The sequence below is a fragment of the Anopheles marshallii genome, chromosome 3 (genome assembly GCF_943734725.1).
Source record: "Anopheles marshallii chromosome 3, idAnoMarsDA_429_01, whole genome shotgun sequence".
Taxonomy (NCBI): Eukaryota; Metazoa; Arthropoda; class Insecta; order Diptera; family Culicidae; genus Anopheles; species Anopheles marshallii.
Window position 1 is genome coordinate 35,285,757 of NC_071327.1, and position 6,000 is coordinate 35,291,756.

A 6,000-nucleotide genomic window follows, 5' to 3' on the forward strand; every position below is an offset into this window, starting at 1 on the left:
TTTTTTAATTGAAACTCTGTCAGAAAATTGTCTATTTAACATGTCCTGAAAGACACTTTCAGATTAATCATTTATAGCAAGGGTCTCCAAACTTTTCAGTCCGCGGGCCGCATTAGTTGAAACTATGCTAGCGTGAAGGTCACTTACACATTACAGGGTTTTACATTAGATAGGATATGGCGAATCCAACTTACTGAATCACATGAACAGACTCGTCACAGTTGCACTCGTTAGATTCTATCTATTGCCAAACCCTGTATCTTGCGGATAATTTAGAGAGATGTTGCGCTCGAGATGATTTTTATTTCACAATTACTACTATTAAATATTGCTCACTATTGCAGTAATTAAATTGAACAGTTAAGAAGTATTACAACTTTCCCAAAATAGACATTTTCATTACAATGGTAATATTAGCAATAGCGTCGCGGGCCGCACTGGAGACTCTTGAGGGCCGTAGTTTGGAGACCCCTGATTTAGAGGAACAAAATAAGACATCCAGCCGGAGTATTTTTATGGAAACAAGAAAACATTCTAATTTGCAATAAATTGAAATGAATAACTATAGAAAGATTACTATAAGTAGTTATTTTTGAATTGACCATCGAATATATAATCTCCCTCGTTCCGCGCAAACCAAACATCACTGATAACTTTACGACTCTTTTTTTTTTAATATAATACACTGTACACTGTTATCCGCAGGACGTACAAGAGTTGCAACAAGCTGCTTCTATGACACGAGCGATACATCGAAACAATATGGCACGGACATAGAACCTTCGGAAAATCATCCACGATTTCACTTTAGCTACGGAACCGACCCGTAGCTCACCACTCGCTTGTTATTGTCCGGGGTAACGAAAGGATCGGGACGAGATTCTTTACTATGTGGCAGACTGTCAAGCGTGTCTGCTGGTAAGTTTGTTCGTCGTTCCATCTGGTTGAATGGTGTATCTGGTTTACTGCATGATGCTGTAGAATTTGCTCACTAGTGGATGGCATCGTGCCGGTCGTTGGTTTATGGAAGTTATTTTTTTCTCTCGAAAAAACCCACTTCCATTCGTTAGCAAGTGTATGTAGGTGCTTGTCAGCCCAGGTGATACCTGTAATTGGAAAATTGAATAAAGTGTTTGTTAGTGATTGGTTTCGTTTATGGTCTCGTGTTCGGTAAGGGTTGGATATAATCGAATTTGATGTTATGTTAGTGGCAAATTTTGACATGCTGTAAGAGCAAACAATTAGTGAGAGTAAATTTGGGAATCGAATAGAAAGGTAGGGAATGTACGATATTCCGTAATCTGCAATTTATCAAATAACTACCGAAAGTCATTAGAATGTCAGAAAACACACTAATTGTATTGCCTTTGTGATCAACAAAATGTGATATTGTAATAGTAATTACAGTACGATTGTACACAATCACAAATATAAATAGCTGTTGTATGTAGACAAATGATTCTACAACATGACTGAATCACAGCAATAATGCAATCAATTTAGTTTAACTCTATAAGACAATGTGGGAAAAAACCAATGGACCCTGTGAGAACTGAAATATTAACCAATGTTTGCTGATCTTGATTGCGGTACAAGGTTTATCGGCGCATCTCGGGAGTTCGATGGTTGCTACCTCCCGAAAGGAACCTAATACCCCCAAAACAAAGCTTGCGAAACACAATAAATTTAAACCAAGCATGTCCGATGAAACAGAATTGATAATATCTTGTAGATAATGAAGACATTTCACGATGGCAATACACCGCAGGAGAAGTAACCGTCGTTCACACTTATGCATCCTCGTTCCTTCTGGCCAAGATCTGCGAGCTTTAAACCAGTTTCGAATGTTTGCTAAAAAAGGGAAGAAAAACGCAACAGATCTGGCTCGGGATGGTTGTACGAAAGGGGGGGGGGGGTTTTGATGACTTTAATGTATCTTGTTTCATCGTGTGACATTCGCTACTTTAGATGCGTTTATGGTATGTATTTAACATATCGAGAAGCTGCCAAAGCAGCAAAAATGTTAATGTACAAGTATCGGATATCGTATCGGAGCACCAGCGTGAGGAATATGAAGCCAATGAAATGAAATCGAAACGCAAAGCTAGCCTCTGTTTGTGCATAGCATGACATATATTGTTGAGTATAATATTCTTAGGTTGAATATTTAATGCACCTTTTTTGCATTAAAACAATTACTCAAGAAATCCTACACTTGCTAATTTTGATGTATCATATGGAAAGAGCGGTTTAGTTAAAGTTGTTAGGAGAAAAAAAGACAAAATTTTTAACAAATCTTGGCACATTATTTCGATTTGTATAATAACTTTCACTTCATGTGCTTAGAAAATTCACCAACCATATAAAAATTGCAGGAATGAAAGGCATAATGGAGAGGGTGCAGATGTATCAACAGGGCATGAAGAGTGGCGAATGCCATCTTACATGCGAACGAGGTGATTTAAAGAGAAAAAGAAATTTACCGCACACATTATTTAATGACAACTATAAATAACTGTGGCTCCCGACAGTCGGTAAACCTTCCAGACATGATGGAGGACCGTATCGACCGTTGAGGGAACTTCGAAGGAGAAGAACATCGAACGCGTCGTTCCATCAACATGGTGCCCGTTGTAACATTCACAAGGTGCACGTTGCAATGAATTATGCAAAATGAAATCGTCACAACGGTTTCTTCCTTTCAGTTTTGTCTTATTTTTTTGTGCTTGTTGTTACCTTACATACCAACTATAACACCCGTTACCGTACAGCAATTTAAATCGGATTCTAACCGGGGGATAAAGAAACCAACACGCGAGTGTGAGAGCCACAAGTCCTCAAGCACCTTTGATTCCGACTCCTGGCATGATTTCAAGTTCCTACCAAATTTGACTCAATGCCACTGGTGTCGGTTTCGAGTGTAAAAAGAAGGGTCGTGCAATTTCTGCCCGAAGGGATTGCCACCGTGTTAGCTTAACTATACAAGTTACATGAGGCATAACACTCGCTCATAATGCCCGTGCAAGCTGATTGATACATTAGGGGAATCCGGAACGGATCCTGTTTTTAAATTCACCCCGGACGGTACATTCAATGAATCCGTCGAAATTAAAGCACAATTGATGGAGTGTACGAGAAGGTTTATGAATTCTACAACCTTCATTACAGGACATTTTTTATCAATACTCCAATTACAAGGTTATAATCAAGAATGAAATGGATATATCAATTGTTAAAACATACAACTAGAGTACGAATAATAACGCAAATAAGATTCCAGTTTCTAGAGCAGAAGGTTAATTATTTCCATGGGAAAGCCCATTTGGTCTACATAAGAAATAGATGAACTAGCGTGACATTTGGAACAATTGATTGTAGGGTACTATTGATTTCTAGAATGATGTCCCCTCACACTGAATAAGCCAAGAAGAATGGTAATAAAAAAACGTTAAATTATGGGGCTTAATCCATGATCGGTGATCGATTCTTTTTGGGAGGGTTTACAAAAGACCCTTCTGTTACTTGGGTTTGCATGATACGTATGAAAGAACCAGGAAATCTTAAAGGTATTAGCTCTACTAACAAAATAGTTTTTTCTAAGTTAGAAGTTTTCTAATTTAATTTCTTTCTAAATGATTATTGATTGGTAGTTCGTTCGTTGAAGCATATTATTCATTTGTTTTGTATGGAAATCCGAGGAGATTTCGAATCTTTGCTTTAGAATTACGTTACTTTGGGAACGGAACCGGTGCCAAATCGCATCAAGACACTGCCTTTCGGGAAGTAAAATTAAATCTAATATGCTACGTATGATAGGCTAGATTTAGTAGGTCGTTACTCCATGAACAAGATACCATAAATTATACATTTCTGCAAAGGTAATTTAACTGACTTGTACACAAAATGTAAGATAGTATTAAATGATGTGATATAATATTAGAAAAACCAGCAAAAAGGTTGCAAAATTGTGCAAGTATAAGAAAACAGGGGAAGTGAGCAATAAGGACTTCAGTCGAATTCTATTTTTGCTATTGAAACCAGTTAGACACAAAAGTGCAAGACGATGTTCTTTCGGTTGTTTCTTGCGACAAAGTTTCTTGTTGTGTTGTGCTCATCTTCGGTGGCATCGAATTACGAACATGTGTCGTGTTTCGCTGGGATAATACCGAAAGGACGCGTTGAAGGCAAAATGAATGACACATTTTTTTCTCTCTAACCCATAACCCAAGGCCCAGAGATCTAGGTTTCTTTTTCTGTTTGTAAGCATAAAGCGACCGAAGGGAAGAATGCTGGCGCCAGGCTAGAAAGCGAAGGTTCGTTACTAATGCCAAGGGATCAGCAGTTTCTTGGAGAATATTCTCTGATTTTCACACAGCATCGCTGGGAAAGAATGAATGAAGAGCGAAAGAATCAGAGGCTGAAATTTCTGGGTTTAGGGTTTGTTTGTTAAACTCAAAAATATCACATAGCGGATGATCTGTCCTTTCCCCTGTGTTACATGAATTCCTTCGGGAGAAATGATAAAAGCAATCCCATCACCATGGTTCTCATCAATCATTGCTTCGGCATGTTTGCGATTTGTGTTGGCAATTGAATGGAAGGTGCCACAGTGGCAATGTGAGTGCGTCAAGGGGCCGACACATCTTCAAGTGAAATAAATGCTGTACCGGTGAGTGTTTGGGAATGACGGTTTTTCGAGAGGGCCCTTCAACAGAAACCACACATAAATACCATTATCCGGCTTGAGTATGTGCGTGGCACCCAGTTCATTCGTGACTTTTACCATTACACCAGGCGAAATAAACCATAGTCGAGTCTACCAGGTTTGAATAACGCTAGTGACAAGCCTGTTCGCTTGCTGTGACAAGGGTTGATCGATTCGGTTTTTATTAATTTAAGATACCATTTAGTTTTTTTTTGCATTAGAACCTTTCAAATGTAGCGGCCTGACGTGGTAAGGATATCTTACATCACGCTAGGATTATGTAAACAGCCCTTCATTATCTAAAATTCACACCCAAGATCAAGAAATGGATAGAGAACCACCTGTCGAGGATCTGTGACATATGAGACTGATTGAATTGAAGTTTTAAAATACCAAATACCAATGTTAGTTGGAAATGTATTTCATTCAGATGGATTGAAAATCAAGCCAAAACGAAATACGAAAGTGAAATACAGTAATGTTATGTAAATACACTGCAAGAGTACGGTTTTACGTTTCGTAACAATAAGCCCTCAGTAAATACACGGTTAAAGTGTGAGCTTTCTATCCTATGTAAACATTATCGAATGGCGGCATTCTTTGTCGGAGCAGCCTTTATAGAGCGAGCATAAATAAGAATTATGGAAAGCATTCTTTCATCACTCGTTTTGAGATATTTGAAGATGATTTTACTCATTTAAGAAATATCCGTACAAGACGCGCTACATATTGTAATATATTTTATAATGGAAGTGGGTTGGTTAATGTTTGAGAGAGACTCCATAAATTGCATAGTGTTATTTATAATTCCACATTGCTATAGATCATTACACAATGAAGTAATGAACAAAACCCGATAAATATAATAAAAAATGACTGGACACTGATCCTTCACCGAAGAGGTATTCTTATAATTTTGAAGTAGTTCTAAGATTTTATCAATCTAGGGTCAGAGTCAGCACTAGCACTAGGCTACCAACCGGTCCTTCTACAGTTTGAGGAAACTTCTCCAATCAAACCACCTGTCACGACGAGCAAAGCTGAGCCTTTATAGCACTTACATCGTACCGGTGCATGCAGGTATTGTTATGGACTTGACACATGGATTTTGTCCAAAACTGATGTCGCCCTCGTAACCGTGTTCGAGAGGAAGGTGCTATGAAGAATTTTTGGTGCCATATTTGGAGGAGTCGCTACAATGACAAGCACTACGAATTGGATGAACTCACTTTCGCGACTGAGACTCGCCGAGACACCGATGAACTGGTCTTGTTATCATAATAATACCGCGATCA